We start from the raw sequence: 24767 nt of genomic DNA, 5'->3' as shown, positions 1-24767 counted from the left end.
GAAAGTAGAGAATTGGTAAATAAAATTTGGGGTAAGGGAGTGATAAGATTCTGCCAGAATCTTGACTGTCTCTTAATTGTCAAGGATAACCTTTCGATTAAAAAAGAGATTGGAGATTTTAAGGTTATTTTTTATTAACAATTTTTTTCCACACTGGGCTAGTATTTGAAGTACATAAAGTTTTCTTACTTAATTAAATATCGTGTCTAAATTTGGCAAAAGATGAAGGAAAAATATACAGAGAGCAGAAAAAATGAATAAATGCGAGAGAAATAGAGAAATTCTATTCATCATGTATGCTGTGATTAGATTTGACATCAGATTTATCAGAGGATGCACTTATATATACTCTTGTAAGTCTGAGGTAGGCTGTTCTTTTAACTTTTTTAAGATTCTAGTAGTACGGTTTTTATTGATCTTTTCCTTGTACCTATGTAGAGCTGCAATAAGTCATTTTGAATACCATCTATGTTGGAGGATTTTTAAGCTTCTTGTAGTGGGGTGATACATACAAAAGAGTTCTCAAGAAATATAATAAGTTGCGTGGAATTGTGTGTAAAATTAGTCGGATTATCTTTGTAAATCATTTTTATAGCGGAAATATAATATCCGATTATATAATTTCGATACCACCACCTTGGGTGGTATCGAAAATGCCGAAGGAGGAAAAGAACTTAATAGAGCAAGAATACCGGATGAAGATAGAATGGTAGGAGTATCAGGAGGACTGTCATTGAAGTGTCCCCTTTTTTGTCCTACTGCCAACATGGGCTTTGAATTAGTACGACGAGGGATGGATAAATCCATAATGGCAGCCAGGATGGGTATGTAGTTAACGGAGATGGACTCAATTTCCGAAGATAGAAATTCTTTTGATGAAGTTAAGGATTTAGGATTAAGGACTCCTTAGAGTCAGCTGAAAATGAAAAAGAGGGAGGAGCATTAGCTGCAATGAGTGTGTGATCTGGTCAACTGGAGACTTTGCAATCATACCCCACGGTACGACCCGTAAGGTTACAAAGAAAACACTATAGTCTGTCAGAGAATAAAAATATTTTAAAGGATGTATTTTCATGGTTAATTAACAGAGAAGATTGCACTTCGAAGTTCACCTTGTCAGGGATTACAAATGTTACCCTAGAAAAACTCCTGATAATATGCCTATTGATCATCTGATGTTCCGTATTTTTTAGGGACGTCTCGATTAGTGAATGCGGAATGGAAGGAGATACATTTGAAATAAGGATTCTTTTGGTCGCAGAAAGAAGCCTGCAGATAAAGATGACGGTGAAATTAATTATGACGTTCGGTGTATTAGTTGATCAACGATGTCGGTAGAAGTACGGAAAATGCGGATTATTCGAAATGCGAGATGTAAAAGTAATATTTTTTGGATAAACCATTTCACCAATTTCTATAATATATTTAAATAAAACAGTATTCAAAATGGAGTGCATGACAATAACTTGTTCCCTTTTAGGAAACGAACGGGGAGGAGGTCTAGAGACTGCGGCAACGACATATGATTTTGGGTTGGAATTGAAGCTGTTTTGTGTAAATGTAAATATTTAATTGCTGTTCATGATGTGTAGTCCTGGTTACCCAGACCGTAACACAATAACTAAATGTGAGTACCTAATGGACCCTCTCCCAAACTGGAAAGAAAGAAAAAAGGATCTCACCTATTTCTTGGGATTTTCACTGGTTTTCTTTAATTACACCAATATAGCCGCAATTAAATTCGACTATTGAAATATAAAATAAAATTTGATACTTGTTTTCTTATCACATTGTGATTAAAGAACTTCGCTTCGTATTGTTAACTCGTCGATGAATTACTTTATCTGTTTAACACTGTTTAAATCTTTAAAATCCGTGAGGAACTTTAAAAAGGGTGTTTAACCTTTGACAGTTATTTGACGTTTTTTGAATCGATTATTTGAAGCTTTATTTGTATACTTCAACATTTTATTAAAAAAACAGTTTGAAAAAGTGCTTTTTAGCTTCTAAACATTTATACTACTTTTGATATTTTTCATGTCATACGGCTGTACGTAGGCTCAATGAAAAGCTGGTGTAAAAGCACAATTAAAAAAAAAAACAGAAATTTCCATAACCAATAACAAGAAACAAGCTGAGATATTGCAGCGGACAGATCTCCCTTGCATTTTTCTGTGGCGATATTTTACGATTACCATTATTTTAATGTTTCAAAACTAATTTACTTCTTCACTGTGTATGCCATTTATAAATCGAATTATAAAATTTAGATATTCTTTTACAATGTGTTCAATTTTCAGCCTTAATGTTAATAAACAATGAAAATATTTGCAATTTATTAAACAAGAAAAAAAAAGATGCTATTTGATTTCCTCTGGGCAATAGAAGGTTTTGGTTTTTTTTTTTAATGTTTAGCTTTATATTGAGCCTAGATACAAGTGTAACACATAAAAAAGTCAAAGTTATTATAAATTTTTTAATGCTAAAAATTTGTTATTCTTCAAACTGATATTTAAACACAAATTTAATATAATCTTGATGTTTGTTTTTAATAATTTAAAACGAAGCCATAAAAATCGATTTCTATTTACAAAATAACCCTAGAGTGACTGTTTGGATAAGTACAGTTTTTTAAATAATCGGACTCCTGGATAAACAAATTGAATAACTCATAAACTGTATGGTCGTTCTGTATGATATTTAGCACCCTTTAAAAACTCATTAACTGCCATAATTTTAAATAGTTGTATTACATATCGTTATGCAAAAAAGAAAGTTATTTATATGTATATTATTTATATTTATATTAACATTTATAAATTTTACAAAAATAAGGGTTTTTAAATTATCTCGGTCAATTCTTTATCTATTTTAATTATAAAAATCTCAATATTAGAGAACATTTTATGATCTATAACTTTTATTTTAATCATATATCTCTAACATGAATAAGAAACGTTTTATGCGCATACACTTTTTTCACTTTTTACGATTGTTTAATAAAAAATCAAAGCAAAATTAGCTGTAGTCTTCACATAATTGTCATCAGCTACCCCTCATATACCTTTTAGAGACTTTAAATATCTGTTCAAGATTTTTTCACCTTTTATTAGAGTTGTAGATCATAAAAAGTTATGTAATTTTTGAGAGTATCCAAATTAAAATACATGAAACTATTAACCAAAATAGTTGCAAAAAAAACCTTATTTTTGCAGTTATTTTGCAAACTTTGCAAATTTTGCAAACTTATTTTGCAAACTTATTTAGATGCTTATGAAAAACTGGTGAAAAACACACTTTCTAAAAAAAAATAGAATCTTCTATGACCATTACTATGCAAGAGAGCATTTTATATTTAAAACCAAAGCATTTTATTCTTAAAATCATACTTCCATTGTCTATCAACAGTAAGAGCTGAAAATTGAAGGGACACTAAATGAAGATCTGAATTGTGCGTTCCAACTTACATATGGCATATGCGGTAAAGAAGTAAAAATTTATAACCCGTTAAAATGATGGTATTCTTAAAATACCGCTTCGGAAAGTAGAATGGAGAACCATTTGAGCTCGGTTTTTTTTTAGATTTGAACTTTTTCAAAATGAAGGGCGATTGCAAAATTTGCAATATCTTGGCTTCTGTGGCACGTAAAACATAATTTTTTTTCAAACTGGGATAGCTCAACAAAAAGTTGTTTACATAATCGCTTTCTACGATAAACAAATCGTCACTATTTTTATTAGTTACATTACATATCATTATGCAAAAACAAAGTTATTAAAATTTATAAATTTCTGCATAAATCAAGGGTTTTTTGCAACTATTTTGGTGAATTCTTTATATATTTTAATTTAGAAACTCACAAATGGAAGAACTTTTTGAATCTACAATTTTTATTTTAACTATTTTTCTCTAAACTGGATAAAAAACGTTTATAGCCAAAATCACCTGTATGTCTTTACAGATTTATTATTAACTAACCCTCATATATCTTTTAGAATCTTCAAATATCAGTATAAAATTTTTACGTGAAACCAATAATTTTTTCCCAGATGGACCTGTGTATAAATTAGTTCTCCGATAAAGATGAACTTATTTCTACTTTTTAATACAATAACTAAAAATAGCTACAGAAATACATATTTTAGTATCTAATACTTTGTTTATGTTTATTAATTTGATATTTATTCACTAATTTGTTTTTCCGAAGTTTATTATATCATATTTATAATACCAACGAAAACGTAAAATTCAAATTAATGCATCTCGAATATGACGCGTGCACCATGGCGATAATAAAAAATGATGAATGAAAAAAAAATAAACATTTTTTCAAGTTAATTGCGTAACGGAAACGGTGTAAAATAAAAGAATATAAAAAAAGTTTCTATTTACTTACCAGAGTGTAATATCCATGTTTGACAAGCCGAAGGATTTTTTGTCGGAAATCTGAACATTCTTAATCTATGAATTTTGTATGGTGATAAACCACATTTGTAATAACAACAAATATTTCCAGCCATCTGTAAAAAACCATTTATTTATTATGGAAGTAACATTACTTTAATTTAAAATCACTTTTTTCAAATATTATCGAATGTATGTATTATCCGGTAAAATTTATTTCTAAATACCTAATTTGTTCATTTCTCATACAAATGTTTTTTGTTTTAAACACATAGAATTAAAATGTTCTACTTACCTCGGACCAAATTTTTGTAATACACTTCCAAATAAAATAAAACATTTAAATTCTTTAAACTTATTTAGATATAGGAAAATTTAGAAGTCACAGCACATTTATGTAGGTACAATTTTAGTTGACACGATATTTACTATGTAGTTGATAGTAATAACTCTATTTTAAATGAATACCTGTGATTCATGTTCTGTTTTTGTAATATTTTTATTTGTAAGTAAACCTGTCGCTACTATGTCAGTGAAATATTGCAACGCTGGTGAATTTAATTCAGTGGATCAAAAATGGACGTTTAGTTTAGTCCTTAACTTTTTCACATAACACCATCTAGTTTAATGTATATCAAACAAACAACGGTATATTAAAATCTATTGAGACAGAAAGAGTGGTGACATCTAGTGACTGTCTCAATTAGAATCAAACAAATTTATACATTGCGTTGGCTAACTAGTCCTATTTAAACAATGTTAATAGTTTTTAGGAAATTTATAATTGTAGGTAAAATTGTTTGTTTGTTATCTAAATGGTAGATGGGAATACGTATGACAAACTTTGATTGGCAAAGAGTGGAAAAAGTGGGAGATTTATGTAGGAAGGAGAGTTTAGCTAGATTTTTGAGGGAAAAAAGATAATCAGTTATTTTCCAAGGGTGCAAGGCGAACAGTCGTTGTTCTTTGGCGGTTCCCAAGTGATAGTAAGCATTAGAAGTGAATGTTTGTGAGTTTTCGTGCACTAAGTGTATTCTGACGGAAGCTGATCCAGTAAAATATTGTAAGTCATACTTTTCTACTTATATATTCCAAGAGTCACTGTTCAGGCCGGAACGAGAGATTTAGTTTATCGAGAGGAGAAGAGGCTATCATCTTTTGAATGATACGTGCATCTGAAGGAGATCATTGAAGACGAGAGGCTCGCAATAATTTGTTGTAAGATTGCTGATTACCTAGGAAACTGCTAAGAATCGATAGTGTAGGCTACAAGGAACAAGGATTTGGACAACTCATCATCAGAGAGATAATTTTTTTACCATTCGTCAATTTTTCTTTATCAACAAAGTTTTTTTTTATTGCTTCAGAAAAGATAGAAATATTTATCAGGAGATATAGAACAACAATTTTGATTTAAAATTTTAATTTATATAGTATATAACATTAATTTTTGAAGGTTCACGTACGTAGAACAAAATTCTGATAATCCTTATATGAGATATTTTTTGTTTAAGATATTTGAGTGTGAATTTTATTTCAGTATATAATTTTGTATCATATATGTTTATTATTCCGGCATCCCTCAGACCTTACCTATCATATGTAAAGCATAGATATTGAAGCACGAATATAACCCTGAGATAAGAGAATTAAATAGTATGATAAAATCATAATTGCATCATTTAAATAAGTTTAATTAATTAATTAATTAGCTAATTAATTGCTTGGCGCACCTCTGACTTTTAATATCTCATTAATATATATATATATATATATATATATATATATATATATATATATATATACTATTTCTTTATTAAAAAGTTTAACCGGATTAAAAAAAATAACCATAACCTATAAAATTATATTCCATAAAAAGAAGCAAATCCAGTTGAGGCGTTAATTGGAAAACATTCCTAAAAACGAATCTTTTTGATTCCGTTAAAGGGAAAGAGCTTAATTACTAGATATACGAGAAAAGTACAGCTTTTCTCATTAAGCCTAAATCCGCATCTTAACGATTCGACACTTCGTATTTCAGTATCATTAAAAGGTATTGTTTAGGCTCAGTTGATTTTCTTCTTCCCCTTTCTGGCATTGCCTCGTATATCTTTGTGACCTTTGATAAAAATAATTATGACAGTACAAAGCGTTTTAATATAATACAAGAAAGTTTGGCTTATTTCAGAAATAATTATTTTATAGCTTTAAAGTTTCATTTACATAGATAATGTTACCTTATTGTCTAGTCTAGATATTTACAGAATTTAATTCGGAGAGGGATAAACAAACATTTATTTTGTAATACCTATTTTTATTCTGTACTTTTAAAAGTTCTCAGGTACTTTAAATGTTGATTCTTTATTCGTTCTCATTGTTCGTTTTGTGTTTGTTCAACTTTTTCGACCTCTTCGATCATCGATCAATCTCGTTAATGAATTATTTTTAAGGTTTTTCTAAAAGTCATTCAACACGTGTTTACAAAAAGTTGTAACTTGATGTTACCGAGAGACTATTGGGCTTCAGAAAAGGACTAGGAACTGAAGAGGCTCTGTTTCTCTGGAGAGACACGTTTCATGAATTCCGAAAAGGCTTGTGATAAAGATTATCTTGAGAGCAAAGGCATTGATGATAAAGGTAAGATAATAATCCTGAATTTATACTGGAATCAGCAAGCAAATGTAAGAATGAAAGATAAGGTTTCAGATGTAATAATAGATCAACACATGGAGTAAGACAGGGATGTATATTATCGCCACTAGTATTTAATGTCTATAGTTAACACATTTTTCAGGAAGTTCTATCAAACACAAGTAAAGGAATAACCGCCAATATTGAAGTAATAAATAACATAAGATATGCACACGATACTTTGCTGTTGGCAAGAACATCGGAAGAGCTTCAACTTTTGCTAGAAAAATGAATAGAGTATGTCATAACTACGGTATACAGATTAATCCCAAACAAACCAAGTATATGATCTTAAGTAAAATTTAAATCCAAGTGGAAAATCATTACAAACACCTGGTAACTACGAGAAAATTGATCAAAATTTCGAGATCAAAACACTTGCTAGGTTTATTTTCATAAAAATAAAGAAACTGTTTAGTAATAGTCGTGTTGGAATAACAAAATGGTATCTGCTATTTTTATCCAAAATGAGTTATTGGTAGAAGATAATTATAATTATACTTTTACATTAAGTATGAAGATATCAGTACCATCTACTCGACGATAGCTAGAATAACAGTGTTACATAGTTCTATCTTATGCAGTTTGGCTGCTACTTAAGTTAACAAGATTATATCTACTGAATTTCAAATAAATAATTTTATTGCATAATTGGAATATCAGAGGCAATATTTTAAAATTTATTTCCAATCTTCAATCTCGCAGCTTCATAGTTCGATCAGATAATGTTAACTCAGATAAAAAAATTCAAGAGAACGGAGTACCACAAGGATCAGTTTAAAGCTCAATCCTTTTTCTAATAGCCATAATCGACATACTTCAACAATGCTCACCGGTTGTTAAAGGCAGATTATACGCAGATAACTTAGTTTTATTTGCCAAAGGAAAAAACTCTCAACAAACATAATACTCTAACTCCACATCTGAGGCTATATAATCAAACCCTCAGTTTCACAAATAATATCAGATTTTTAGGTATGGTTTTCGACCAAAAGCTCTCCTTGAAAGCCAAACAGAAGCCATACAGAAGAACTTAAAAAATCATGCCAAGCAGGACTAAATTTTATGAAAACTATTTCCAGCAAAATTTGAGGAGCAGATCAAAATACACTATTACATGTATATAAATCTTTAGTTAGATCCAAACTCGACTATGGTGCGATAGTTTATTCATCAAGCACAGTATCAGTATTGAAAACATTAGAAACTGTTCAAAACACAGCTCTACGAATAGCTACAGGTGCGTTTCGAACGACACCAGTCGAAAGTTTACAATGCTTAACAGGAGAACCACCACTAAGTTTACGATGCAAATACCTTTCTCTCTCATATGCTTCTAAAATAGCTAGTAATAAAGAACACTCTACTTATACCAATACGTTCACAGATCGATTTCAAGACACTTTCTGTACAACAAGACTAGATCCACTATTTTACGAAAGAGTTAGAAGAAACCTTCATGACCTACATTTTGAATTTCCTGAAATTCCCCCAACAAATTTCCTAACTTCTCCACCTTGGTTAATACCAATTCCCAAGATTAATACTAACCTTAGTATATATAAAAAACGTGAGACTATAACAGACCTGATCAAACAATCAATCTTAACAGAAATGTGGTCACAGTCACAACTTTTTCTTCTTTTTTTTTTTTTTTTTTTTGTTGTTTCTGCATTACTAACGAGTCAACAATTTAAGAATTTCTGAGAATTTTACAAAGTTGACATTTCTGAGAACTTAAGTTTTTTCTTGGTTAAGGTAAAAACTTGGTAAAAAGGTAAGGTAAGGTATGGTGGAAAGTAAATTACAACTAAGAAATTTTTTAAACTAGACTAAGCAAAACTTAGGTAAGATTTTACTTAGATCACGTTGGTGGAACCGGACTAAACTAAATTTAATAAAATATACAACGGTCAAATTCCTGGATAATGGTTAAAATCTTTCACTTTGGCCTAAAAATTATAAAAATTATAAGAAATTAAAAAAATCATAAAAAGTTATAAAAATTAAATAGTAAATAAATTAATTAAATAAATAAATTAAAAAAAATAATTAAATAGAAAATTTAAAGAATTACATAAAATTAAATAAAATTAAATTAAATTAAATAAAAGTAAATAAAATTAAATAAAATTATATAATATCAAATAAAATTATATAAAATTAACTAAAATTAAATAAAATTAAATAAAATTAAATAAAATTAAATAAAATTAAATAAAATTAAATAAAATTAAATAAAATTAAATAAAATTAAATAAAATTAAATAAATTAAAATTAAATAAAATTATATAATATCAAATAAAATTAAATTAAATAAAATTAAAAAAATATTAAATAAAATTAAATAAAATTAAACAAAATTAAATAAAATTAAATAAAATTAAATAAAATTAATAAAATTAAATAAAATTAAATGAAATTAAATAAAATTAAAAAAAATTAAATAAAATTAAATAAAATTAAATAAAATTAAATAAAATAAATAAAATTACATAAAATTAAATAAAATTAAATAAAATTAAATAAAATTAAATAAAATTAAATAAAATTAAATAAAATTAAACAAAATTAAATAAAATTAAATAAAATTAAATAAAATAAATAAAGTTAGTTAAAATTAAATAAAATTAAATAAAATTAAACAAAATTAAATAAACTTAAATAAAATTAAATAAAATTAAATAAAATTAAATAAAAATAAATAAAATTAAATAATATTAAAAAAAATTAAATAAAATTAAATAAAATTAAATAAAATTAAATAAAATTAAATAAAATTAAATAAAATTAAATAAAATTAAATAATATTAAATAAAATTAAATAAAATTAAATAAAATTAAATAAACTTAAATAGAATTAAATAAACTTAAATAGAATTAAATAAAATTAAATAAACTTCAATAAAATTTAATAAAATAAAATAAAATTATATAAACAAAAATTGAATAAAATAAATAAAATTGAATGAAATTAAATACAATTAATTAAATTTAACTAAAATAAACAAAAGTTTATTTTAGAATATTTATAGTCGTTTATAGATAAGTACCGATTTACAAATGGAAAGTTTTTAATGAAATATAGCAGTATATCCTTCCATTATTCATGATTTTTTTTTTTGGAAAAAAATGATAATCAAAATAAATAATTAAGCATAAATACAAGATAATAATGAAAATCTATATGATGAATAAATTTTATAGGTATTTTATTTATTAAATTTTGAAAATTTTTTAAAGAAAAAAATTTAAAACATTTTGTAGATTTTAAAGAACTTAAATGTGTAGTGTTATTATAAAAAATATTAAGAACTCAGTAATAAGCAGACATAAAAATTCATTAACCTACATATAATAATAACAAACTATAAGAAGTAAACACTTCTGTCGGTCCTTTGCAAGTGCCACGCTCTTTTTTAATTTTTCTTTCTAATCTAATTTACGAGGATATATTTAGCGTCCAACATTAATTAGTGCGAAACCGATATTATTAATTGCTTTACAATATTTATAATCGTTATATAATTGTTTGGTAATCTACTAAACCTTTGGGTATCTATTGATTAAAATTTCTAATCTTTCCATCTTCAAACATAAAATTTATATATTTTCTACCTCTTCGTTGAAAATAAACACTAAAATTACATTCCACGTCTCTTATTTCCCGAAATATCTCCTTAAAATTGAGATGTTAACAAAAGTTTAAAGCTTCCATTCGTCACCTTGTATTTTCTCTATCAACATTGTTATGTGCATTCGGTTTCAATATGGCTGTGTCTCCAGTCGAACATTCTACATGCAAATAAACAAGCGTTAGATGCTGGAAAGGCCATCAACGCTGGCGTCTGGAAAAGCCTCTAGCGATAAACGTAATACTACGTTTTATGGTGGGATTCTTTCGTCAAATATATGCATCGAAGAAACGTGTCATTTTAAGTATGTGGAAAACAAAGTATATGAATTAGTATTACTGCGACACTTTGATCCAACTTAAAAAGTTTATTAAATAAGATAAATAGAATGTAAAAATTCCACTCACGTGGTTTTCTAAGCGATTAGTTTTCTTAAATTTGATTGTGTGTAATGTAGAAGAGAATAATAGTGTTTTCAGTTATCACAAAAATATTTACGATTAAAATGTATGCTTCTATATAAAAAATATATGAAGCGTGCATTTCCATAACGTTGTAAGTGCCAATATGCCTCATTTGGTTTTTTTAAGTTAAATGAGTTGCAAGTGCCATGTTCCATCGCCTAAAATTTATTTTATGTCGATATGGCTAGCGACGGCGTGAAAAGTGGGGATAAAGTAGCGGTGCAAGTCATAACGTTGTAAGTATCGTAGTGCAATTCTGTTAAATGTAGAGTGGCGCATCAGTTACTAAATTATTTTTGTTTGGACGTGTTGGGTTGGGTTTAAACATAAGTATTTGGAACGAATATGGATGAAACTACAGAAAAACGGTCCAAAAAGAAAAGAAGAGTTGTTGATAGTTGGAAAAAAAATAAAACCAAGAAAATGAGAAACTCTGGCGAAGAATATGTTTCTCTAGACAATAAAAAGACCGTTACAAAGAAAATGCCACCAGCTGATGTAAGTATGGTTTAAAGAGATACCTATCTAAATAGACGTTAAAATATAAATAATTTTTTTTTGTTTAAATCTATCTAAATAATCCAAAATTGTTTTAGGTAAAATGCAAGTGTCCACTAGCATGTAGATCCATAAGACTGGAATACCTTGTTGAGTTGTACAATCATTTCTATGAAATGGCTGATTATAGTAAGCAGCAAAGTTACCTACAAAGGTTCATTCATCCCCAATTAATCAAAAGGAGACGTCATGGTCAGTACGAACATCCCAGTGAAAGTAGGAGAAAGCACTCTTTCACCTACCATTTACTTTTGCCTGGAGGATCTGAAATAAGGGTTTGCCTCAAAACATTTTGTAGTACGTTTGCCGTAACTCCAAGAAGAGTGCAACTTTTGGGAGAAAAAATTCTTGATGGTAAAATGGATATGTTAGAAAAACGAGGAGGGGCTCGACAAAATATTTTCAAGACTGTCTGGACTAACAAGATTATAGAGCATATCGAAAGTTTTCCAAAAATTGAGAGCCACTACGCAAGGGCGAAAACCCCGGATAAGCTCTTCTTGTCACCGGATTTAAACGTAAGTAGAATGTACCTTGCATTTTTAGAGAAATATTGTGCGGATTATCAGCCGTCTAACAAACCACCAGTGACTAGACAATGGTATAATGAAATTTTTATATCAAAATTTAAATTATCTTTTGCAAGGCCTAAAGTAGATACATGCTCCACATGTGATAGTTTGGCTGTTCAAATAAAATCAGGAGATAAAGCTGCTGTAACAGAACAGGAGCTTCACCATCGGAGAGCAGAGGCTGCTACAAAAGAAATGTCAACTGAGACCAAAAATGCATGTACAAGTAATTGCTATGTTCTTTCCTTCGATATGCAGCAGCAAATGTACATTCCCTAATTAACTCACTCCGAAATGTACTATTCACAACAGCTTGCAGTGTGTAACTTAGGAATTCACGATTCCATCACAGGAAAGGGATTCATGTGTTTAGGGACTGAGGACTTTGGGGGAAGGGGTGCCTTGGAAATTAGCTCCTGTTTATATACTTACTTTACTAAGGAAATTGGCAATCACGGAAAGAAAAAGCTTATTTTGTGGTCGGATAATTGTGGGGGTCAAAATAAAAATCAGTTCATGATCGCCATGTATTTGACCATACTAGCAAATAACGTTTTTGAGGAAATTATTCATAAATTTCCTGTAAAAGGACACACTTTCCTTAATTGCGACAGAGATTTCGCAATCATAGAAAAACGTAAAAAAGTGTGTAAGGCTTATACATTGATAAATGTTGTTAACATCATTACTAGTGCGGCTCAGAAAAATCCATTCTCGTGTATGGTGGTTAAGGACTTTTATGATTTCAAAACCGTTGCCTGTGATAAACTGAACACAAAGAAGTTAGGAATTTCAACAGCTACGCAGCTTCGTCTTACAAGAGAGAAATTTGGTACGGTGATAGTGGCTAAAGGACATAGTGAGCTCGCTGGATGGAGTGAGACCAATGTACTCAAATCTGGAGTTACATTAGAAGACTTTAAAATGATAGACCTTCAAAAAACTAGAACTCACTTTGGTATCCCAGAGAAAAAAAGAACAGATATTGAAAAAATGCTCCCTTATCTTCACGATGATGCCAAGAAGTATTTTAAAGAAAAATTAGGTCAACCATGGCAAGTTTCTACTGTAGGAAACAACGGTTAAAAATCTGGCACTTAAAGAGCATACACTCAAAACTAGTTTCACGTTTGTTCTCTTTAAAGGTTGTACGTTTAGAAAAATGAATTATCCCAAACTTAACGCAATAATTTTATTACTCCAAGAAGAAGAGGAAGAAGAAGAGTTCAAATCTAAATTAAAGAAATAAAAATGTAAATAAAATTGTTTCATGTCGTAATATTGAAGGTGCTTTTAAATTAACAGTCGAAAAAAGATTGCTTCAAAACGAGGAAAAATTTCGAGAATATTTTAGACTTTCCGGGGATTTATTTGGAACTCTTACAATTTATAAGGGATGATATTTCTAAAATTTCCTACAACAAAAGACATCACCTAATTATTACAATAATAATAACTATATAAAAGTACAATTATAATTTCGGTATAAATGTGTATGCTGTGAGCTAAGTTGAATGTTTGCGTCCAAATCAAATCGCAATTGATTCCAGCGCACACCGTTGACGTACACTGCTATCGCTCTGCAGAGCCTCAACTAAGCAGAACCTAACAAACCGTTATCATAGAGAACCAGTCCTTTGATTTTGAAGAACGTGCGCGGCGTTCGGCTAGCTGTGAGTTATGCGTCGCTCACTGTTCTAACAAACCATAGCTACGGTTTGTTAGAATAGTGCGCAGCATACAACAGAACTCGACTCACGGCAGTTTTGGTTTAGTCGGTGTGTTAGATTAGTTCGCATACATATATTCTGTCGGGCTAAAAACAAGTTTAGAAATTAGTTTCACGTTTATTCTCTCAAAGGTCGTACTTTTAGAAAAATGAATTATCGCAAACTTAACGCAATAATTTTATTACTCGAAGAAGAGCAGGAAGAAGAAGAGTTCATGTCAAATCTAAATAAAATAAATAAAAATGTAAACGAAATTTTTTCATGTCGTAATACACAAGCTGCTGTTAAATTAACAATCGAAAGAAGAAAGTTTCAAAATGATAAAAAATTTCGAGAATATTTTAGACTTTCCATAGATTTATCCAAGAGATCATATTATATCAAAATACAATTATAATTTCGGTTTAGATGTGTAGGCTGTGAGCTCAGCTGAACGTTTGCGTCCAAATCAAATCGCAATTGATTCGCATAGAAAACCATATCTTTGATTTTGACGAACGTGAGCAGCTTTCGACTGACTGTGAGTGTGAACTCACACTTAGAATGTGTGCATCGCTTACTGTTCTAACAAACCATAGCTTAAGATCTTTCGTCTGTATATATATATTTAATTTTGTATATTTTACTTAATTTTATTTACTTTTATTCAATTTTATTTTATTTTATTTTATTTTATTTTACATAATTTTGTTTAATTTAATTAAATTTAATTTAATTTTATTTAATTTTGTTTCATTTTGTTCAATTAAAAAAGTTTTGCTGCTAACCATATTACCCACATGGTGTCGCCAATATGATCACTCTAAAGTAAGTAAATTTTTATACCTAATTATGAATCTTAGCACCCAATACAATGAAATAATTTCAAAAGTTGTAACAACATTATATTAAACGTTAAGCAAGTATAGATCAGAATCTTAAAAATATCATATTTTTCACAATCAGGGCACAAGAATGTATCAATTCTGTCTTTGGTTATGAGAGCCATGCACTCATCAAGAACATACGTGCTGCATGCGCTACGTAGTCTCATATCTGCCATTCGGTCTTCCTTGCATAACTTGCAGAACCAAGATTCTCGATTTTTTGTTCGCTTCTTCTTAGCAGGCAAGGACTTAATTTTTTTTTGTTGCAATGGTTTATTTTCGTAACATTGACAATTTTTTTACCTTCTTAAATATCTGTATTGGCTATAATATTTTCTAAACCGCTGGATCCTACAGCTACCAAGTAAATCTACAACTTGAGCTCGACTATTGATAGCTAGTGTTGTAGGCTTTTTGTTATTGTTTTTGATTACTGCATTTTTAGCTGTTTCGAGCATACTTGTGAATTTAATATTGTGGATATTTGAAAAGGCTTCTTGTGAGCTATTTTTTCGTTGTAATCCCAAAATAGAATAACAACGATAATCTGTTTGTTGCATGCCTGAAGTTGAAGAAACATGTTATCTGCTTTATTATTAACGTTATTTAATGGATATGTCATATTCACTTTATCTTCCCGATGTTGGTATGTTATAGTACTAGGAGCAAATGCTATCTCTGGGATAGCTTCTGGGAAGACAATATGGAGTCATTTCGTATATTTCTGCAGTTTCTACAATAGTGAGATCCAAGTGACATCTTGTACCATCAAATATGATATTGCATGGACCAGTAGTATTAAATTCTAAAAAGTTTTAAAGCGGATATGAAAACGTTTCAATATTCAAGCTGCAGTCATTTGGACAACAGCAACGACATGTACTCTTCTTGTCCCTTTTTTTGGTTAAATCTTTCTGCTGATGGTGAAGTATTAACCTGCAACCTTTCTCGTCTACAGCTTCTTAAAATAATATTTTATAATAAATTTATGAAAGTTTTTTGCTCTAGCGCGATTTAAGTTTTGTGCTTGCCTGGGCCTGGTTGGAGGATTACACACTAATTACGAAATTAGACCCTTGCAGTAAGTATAACCAATTTGAAAATGACGGATAATACGTTAACCTAATTCTGTTTCTTGGGCATTTGTAAGTATAGCTTTTAAAAAGCTATACTTACAAAAGCGTAAAAGACCTTACTTGCATTTCTTCTTCTTAATATCTTCGAAGTGTTTGCCTTGGGATGTGATTATGTATGGCTAGCTGTGTTAACTGAGGTTCCATATTCCACCGCTCTTAAAGCGACTCCACAAATTAAAAAACACAGATATAATTCTAAATGACCAACTTGAGACAAACAGTTCTCCCCTCCTCAACCTATTTATTTTCATTAGAGACTATAAAGTGTAAACGCAAGCCAATCAGCCGAAACAGCTGTAGTGATAAGAGATTAAAATAAATTTTGTGGAAGTTTTGACAACAAAGTTTTCAGTGTTTTATCATAGAATAATCGAACACACATAGAAGCGACAGAACGGTCCAAAAGCGTGTACCATTTTTGTATACGCATGCCCGATTCTGGTTGTATAACGGTCAAAAACACGTGCTTAATCTTTAATTCTGGTTGTTTTCGATAGTCCGTAGGCGTCTATGGTAAATACTCGTCACAACAAGTGCATTTGACCATTTATATAATTTATTTATAGTTAAAAGGTTATAGTTATAGTTTATAGTTAAATATATAAGTTTATAGTTTATAGTTAAAAGTTTAATTTATATTTAAAATGTCTGGATATATTTGTGCGATTCGCGGATGTTCATCTGTGACAGGAAAAGGAATAAGTTTATTTAGATTTCCTAAGAATAATAACAGGTAATTACTATTGCTTTGTAATTATTATTAGTTATTACATAATAGTAATGGTTTGACTTTCGAACAGTAAGCCGACGCCGACGTGTCTGTCAGAGCTATAAAATATAAACTTTGGTCCCAAGGGATAGTTCAAAATGAAAACATTAAATTTGGTGTCAGTGCTATTTCTTTTATTGACAAACGCAAGTCTCCGAAGGCTCAGGTCAAAAAATCAACAGATGGTTGCCGGGTGTCAGCGCGCTCGAAGACAACAATACGAATATAGTATTTTTAGGAAATAAAAATATAAAGAAGGTTTTATCCACGAGAATATTTTTGATTTAAGTTTTTTTTACAAATGTTTTTTAAATGTATTCATTTTTTTCGAATCCTGAAAAAACTAAAAGTATTTTTGAAAAATTTAAACGCAGAATGAAAGACCACATTATTACTGAGGGCCAAAAGTCCTCGAAAACTTCTATAATGTTTATATTAATAAGTTACAGGGGTGAAAATAAAAAGTGAAAATTTAGTGTGATTTTTGATTTCAAATATCTCATTCAAAAAAATTTTTTGTTTATTCTAAGGGACTTTCGGCCCTCGGTAATAATGTAATCTGTCATTCTGTGTTTAAATTTTTCAAAAATATTTGTTAGTTTTCACAGGATTCCAAAAAAATGTTAAAAAGCATTGGCCCGAAATTTTGCGCCTACGCTCTTAAACGAAACAAAGAAATTACTAAAATGCTCAAACTAAAAATTGTTGGAAACATAATTAGACCGATAATTGGGAAAATCTTAAAATTACAACAGATCAAGACTTCAAAATTGCAAAAACATGGTTGCAAATAAACAAACTTACATTAAATTATGAAAAAACTAAATAGGTACTCATTTACTTTTTGCTATATACAAAAGTTTTCTGCCAATTTTTAATTCGTTAAATATAAATAAAAAAGATCAAATATATGGATCGAAGTACATAAAATATTTAGGAGTTTTAAATGGGAATTACAGATAAAAAATATTAAAACTTTATTTGTTGCATATCTCAATATTTAGTGACATTTTAGTGACTTAGTCAGGAGAAAACTGTAAATTTATTGACAAAAGTTAAATATTTCAATACATAAAATATACTTAAAATATACTAATACTCTTATAGTTGTAAGTAATAAAGTATTATTTATAATTACAGAAAAAGTTCTTTGTTTAAAATATGTTCTGTTAAAAATTTGTAGTGCCAAAGTGTGGATAGAAGCTTGCAGACGAGAAGATTTGTTATTCAAAATGGATTCACTTTGTAATAATTATAGGAATTGTGAACTGCATATTGAAGATAATGTTATTGTAAAAGGAAATAGAAGAAAAACATTGGCGCATAACGCAGTACCTTCAATGATCTTTGTTATTTATATTTAACGAATTAAAAATTGGCAGACAACTTTTGTATATAGCAAAAAGTAGATGAGTACCTATTTAGTTTTTTCAGTTTAATGTAAGTTTGTTTATATTCAACCATGTTTTTGCCATTTTGAAGTCTTGTTCTGTTGTAATTTTAAGATTTTTAGTAATTTCTTTGTTTCGCTAAGAGCGTAGGCGCAAAATTTCCGGCCAATGCTTTTTAAATACAATCATTTTTTTCGAATCCTGAGAAAACTAACAAATATTTTTGAAAAATTTAAACACAGAATGAAAGATTACATTATTACCGAGGGCCGAAAGTCCCTTAGAATAAACAAAAAGTTTTTTTGAATGAGATATTTGAAATTAAAAATCATACTAAATTTTCTCTTTTTTTTTCACCCCTGTAACTTATTAAAAACATTATAGAAGTTTTCAGGGACTTTCAGCCCTCAGTAATAATGTAGTCTTTCATTCTGCGTTTAAATTTTTTAAAAATACTTATTAGTTTTTTCAGGATTCGAAAAAAATGAATGCATTTAAAAAACATTGGCCCGAAATTTTGCGCCTACGCTCTTAAGAATTTATATTGTGTGATATGCCCACTGACTATTAATTTTCTGGTTGTTAGCTGTCATTGGCGGCTTGGCCACATAACTTCAAAGGACTGTCGCTTCTCTGTGTTGGTTGTTCTCTGGTTTTATTGTTACATATTTAAGATATGATTTTTTGCATTTTTTTACTTCCTTACAGAACATGTCTTTACAACGTATAAAATATTCGTTTTTATTTTGACCCACCTATCCCCTTCTTCATCATCTTCCGCGATTCGGTTGCTGTGTATTGCTTCTGTCAGTCTCCTTTCCTATAAGTACTTTTTTGACTCAAAAAAGTACTTATAGGATTTTAACTGGTATTTAGGTTTTTAACTGGTATTTTTATCATGTGATTTTAAAATCATTATAATAAAATTTGAAAAAAATGGGCGAACAAGGAGTTTTATCACTTTCTGGTAGAGTTTGTTAATAAACTACATTTATTAAATAAAAAGTCTTCATCAATTGTGTATCACTGAAATAACCGGACACGTCCAAACATGTTTTTTATAAATTAACGTTTAATATTTCCGGAAAGTTCGATTAGCCACTAAATAAAATTAATCAAAAGTATTTGTTGCAATCATCTTAACAACTTATGCTGTAGTCGTTATAGGCTGTGTCAATTTTCTCATTTGTTAATCCGCTCTGGGAGTTTAGTATCCATTACGTCACCTCCCGGAGTTAAATGAATTCCGAAGTTGGCGCCGATGTCGGTTCAAACTCCAGACGGTCTCATATTCTACAACTGAGAAGGCTTTAGACCGATACAGACACGCACTGGCTATAAAAAATTAATCAAGTAAGATTTTTGTAGGACATTTTTAATTTAGAATGTTTTATTTTTAACTTGATACTTGATAAATAGATTGCTCTTATTGTTATAACCTAAATGGATAACATCTGATGGATTTATCAATATTTATAAAATTAGAAATTTTATATACCGAGTATATGAATTGCTTATGAAAATTATGCTTTAAACTATATTTTCTCAAACATTTAATAATAATCCTTGTATCGGCATCATTGAGTTTACCATGTACCATTGACATGAAGATACATAGTAAATTATAGTATGCGAAACCGGTCGTTGGTGGTAGAATAAATTGATTGTAAGTGTTATTCTTATTTCTTATTAACTATTTGAAATGGACTAACACAGGCAACATATTTAGGATTTTAAAAGAATAGAATTTGTAACGATAAATGTCAAGAAGTTAATGAATTATTAAAGAATATTATAAGGAGTAAAAATCAAAATTTACAAAAAACGTAATGTTAAATAGTGAAAACTCGCATTACTGGAGCGAAGTAAATCAGCATTTAATAAGAGTATGTGAATTTCAGAAACGATTTACCTTTAGCCCAGTCTGGTTATGCAAAAATGATGGATTTCACGGCAAAATTGTTCGCAGATATCTGAAGCTTTTAAGATATAGGTGGGGGTTACTAGAAGATAAATAGATGAAAAGGTACTCGTATTTTTACCTTGCGTTTTTTTTTAACAATAATTTATGGTCACAATTTGATTTTTTGTCTAGTTTTTGTCTAGAAGCTTGTTCCCTTATATTTTAAATAAACAATATTTATATCATTTTTTTATATCAAGAATATCTTTATTTTCCCGTTTTTTGAATTTAAATTGATAAATAATTTACGGAGATATTTGCAAGAAAGCATTGTTTTGCACTAATTTATAAATGTTATTAATTTTTTTATTAACAAAGTAAAATGTTATTAATACATTTGAACATCGAGGAATTACCGTCTTTTAAATTTGTGCGAAATTTTCCCCCCATCGGTCAAATAGTTTAAAAGTTTTTTAATTTATTTATCCCTTAGGCTAATTATTTAAACTATTGAACTTGCCCTATGAATGATACTAGACACATTTTTCATCGAAATTATTTACAAAATAAACGTTTGAAAAAGGGGTATCTTTTTTACTTATAAACAATTGTAATACCATTTATATTTTTCAAGCTACAGACTTGTACGTAAAACCATTGGACAGCTGGTAAAAAAACTCACATTAAAAAAAAAAAACCTTATATGACCAATAGAAATGAAGTTAGCGACTATTATTTTAAAAATCATATCTCCATTGTTTATAAACATTAAGAAGTAAAATTTGCACAAATTTTAAATGAAAATCTAAACTTTATATTGAGACTTATATCAATATAACTCATCCAATTTTTCGAAACTTACAGCCTTTCGAAACGAAGGTACTTTCGAAAGATCGACATAGGAAAGTGGAGGGGAAACTGGTTCAGCTCCACGCTTTAAAATTTCGTCAGTCTCAGTGTAGTGGCTTTAGAAAGCAATATACTCATACTTCTTTGAGTAAAATATTTTGTGTATTTTGAACAAAAAAATTTTAACTAAACGTATGTAATTACTTTTTGATTGAAAATTGTAACTAATATTTAAAACTATTGAATGAATAATTAATTATAATAAATAATTATACACAAAAAACACAACGATACACTTTGTTTTAATGATTTAAGATAATTACAATTCAGCATAAATATCGGTAAATATCTTTTAAACTAGAGACTCTGCCACCAACTGAAGGTGCAGCCAAACAGCATGTTCTTCGGGTTTACTATCAATTACAAATGTGTTTAGGTAATAAGTTAGATGCTTGTGCCTATGGTTGGGGACAAAGTGCCACTGGTTTTGAACCAATTTATACTCTAGATAATTTAATTCCCGAGAGACATAAGACATAAGGCATAAGACATTAAAGCACATTACATGCAAATGCACCACAGGTTGCAAAACTACTAGATGTGGGTGCAGAAAACGTGGTTTGAATTGAACGAACTTGTGCATAAATTGTACTGAGGAAGAAGTAGAGGAGAAAATATGCTGCAACCTCGGTAGAGTTACGTTTGACGACGACAGTGATTCTGAAAATGTAATTTAGAGGCTGATTTAATAAGTGAAGACAAACAACCTGCAACAAAAAGTTTCAGAGCTGACAGTGAAGTCGACTTATCGACTTATTATATCAAAGCAGTAACGCAGCTTAGATTAATATTGTATATCATATTTGTACGAAAAATAGAATAAAGATCAATATTGTTAATTATAAAAATACAAACAAATATAATTAATATAAGGAATATAATAATATAATGTGTAAAAAATTACCTGAAATTTAATTTATAAAATATATAAGTCTTATTACATCACTGATATAAAATGAAATAAAATATATGTTGATTTTCCGGGATTTCTAGGGGGTGAAAATTATGTCATCATTAATAATACTGCGACAGACTATTCCGGCCAAATTAAAAAAAAGTAAGTTTTTACGGTGAATTTCAAATGGACTCAAGTTTTCCGAGGTTTCCCATATTTTCCGGCCAGTGAAAACTATGTAGTTATTCATATTTCGACAAGCTACCCCAGAATAAAAAAAGAGGCTTACAGCTGCAATGAAAGTCGAGATAATGTAAAATTTTCCTACGTGTTTCAATTTAAAGTTCCGATATCGAAAAAAAAAAACGGAGCTGAAACAGTTATCCTCTCCACTTTCCTATGTCGATCTTTCGAAAGTACCTTCGTTTCGAAGGGCTGTATGTTTCGAAAAATTTAATGAATTTTGTAGCTATAAGTTTCAATGTAAAGTTTAGATTTTCATTCAAAATTTGTGCAAATTTTACTTCTTAATGTTTATAAACAATGGAGATACGATTTTTTTAAAAAATAGTCTCTAACTTCGGTCGTATTGGTCATAGAAGGTTTTTTTTTTAATATGAGTTTTTTTACCAGCTATCCAATGGTTGTAGTTTAAATAATTAGCCTCAGGGATAAATAAATTAAATAACTTTTAAACTATTTGACCGATCAGGGGTAAATTTAAGAGACGGTAATTTCTTGATGTTCAAATGTATTAATAACATTTTATTTTGTTAATAAAAAAATTAATAAAATTTATAAATTAGTGCAAAAAAAATTGCTTTTTTGCAAATATCTCCGTAAATTATTTATCAATTTTAATTCAAAAAACGGGAAAATAAAGATATTCTTGATATAAAAAAAATTATATAAATATTATTTATTTAAAATATAAGGGAAAAAACTTATAGGCAACAAATCAAATTGGGACCATAAATTATCAATACGAGCAAAGTAAAAATACGAGTACCTTTTCATATATTCGTCATCTAGTAACCCCCACCTATATCTTAAAAGCTTCAGATATCTGCGAAACATTTTTCAACCTTTTTTTAACCAGACTGGGCTACTTGTACAAATTTTATCTAGAATCTTATATTTAATCCTAGAATTCAATAATATACAACGTGTTTCATTTAAAATAACAAAGTTGCTGTTCACTTCTTGTATAACCGAAAGTGGCATGTCTGTCAAGATATTTTTCTTTAAGTTTGTCATAACGTGTAATCCCCATAAACAAGTTTCGGGTAAGTAGTTTTCGATATATACATTGTGTAAACTCGTCGTGAAACACTCTGTATTCATGAATAAATCTGGGAAAAATAAATTCTTAAATCGTCATTATGAGTTTTATTTTACTGGTCCATAAATAGGAAACTTGTAATTAGCGTCATCAATATTTCAAGTATTTTAGTATTTAGTTGAATGTCAATATGTGCAAAAGTCATTGTATTTTTTTTTTATTTTCATTTATTTATTGCGATGTAAAAAGTTTTATATGTTATCATATTTCGGAGAAATTATTTCGAGGTAACTAATATTTTAACGAGTATTATTTGGAATAATAAATATCAAAATTAAGTAAATGAACTGATTGTGAAATTATATGCACATAATTCATTAAAGTAGTTTATATTATACGTGGAAAGGCTATTCGATTTGGATACAAATTTTGGGATTTTTGTGGAAGTACCGGATACTTTTATAATTTTGTCGTTTATACTGGCAAAATAATTAGGCGAGCGGTTTACCCCTATAAGCAGAGCATCAACCGACTAAAATTCTTTTTGCATTTCTAATGCACCAAACCTTTTTATTCGATTCTATATATTTATCCAAGATGAAATGTATTTTCTTTTAATTTTTATAAGTGGACCGACAATTGTTATTAACAAATAACTTATACAAAAAAGCGATTTCACTGAATTGCTTCGGAATCAATTTTTTAGGTGTATCTCATCAAAATAAATACCTTTTCTCTCTTGATAATTTTTCGAAAAATGCTTCCTTTTCGAGTTATTTGCATTTTTTTGTTGAAAAAATGCCTTAATTAGTGATTTTTGAGATTTTTTTTCTAAAAAACTACTAAATGAATTGCAATTTTACAAATAGCTTTATAATTTTTAAACCATCAAGTACAAGTTAGAATATTTTGACAAGGATAAATGGTTTCTATCTTGCTAAAAACGTGGACCCAAATATTTCGAATATGCCTTTCGAGAGTATCCCGCTAAGCGTGTACAGCGGTTGAGGTGCTGTAGGCGCTAAAAAAAATGCATCTAATGAAAAATTACCACCTTCGAAACCAGCATTATTACAACATTACTCAAGAGCAAAGTGGCAAATAAATGAATGGATTCAAGCAAAAAGCAATATTATTTCATCTCTTGATCCATTAACCCATGGTTGGACAATGGAAAATAATTGTTTCGATTTTAATTATTTTGAAGGCGAAACTAGTTTAGATATGTTACAAAAGTATTTCTGCTCATGTACCAGAAAATGTTCTACGAAAAATTGTAATTGTATTTCCTATAATTTAGAATGCTGCGCAGTATGTGCATGTACACCAGAGAATTGTAAAAATGTTAAAGACGACTCTATTGAAGACAATGAAATCAGCTTATTAGATGGAAATCCTGTTGTTGACGAAAATTTTCAAATTATTGACAATGAAAACGATGTATAATTAATATTATATTTCAATTTTATTATATTTTTCAATGAAAATTAATTATATATTGCTTAATATATTTCACTGTAATAAAACATTTAATAATATAGTCACCACTTATATTAAAAG

This window comes from Diabrotica undecimpunctata, chromosome 2, assembly GCF_040954645.1.
Source record: "Diabrotica undecimpunctata isolate CICGRU chromosome 2, icDiaUnde3, whole genome shotgun sequence".
Taxonomy (NCBI): Eukaryota; Metazoa; Arthropoda; class Insecta; order Coleoptera; family Chrysomelidae; genus Diabrotica; species Diabrotica undecimpunctata.
This window is presented reverse-complemented; position numbering follows the sequence as displayed.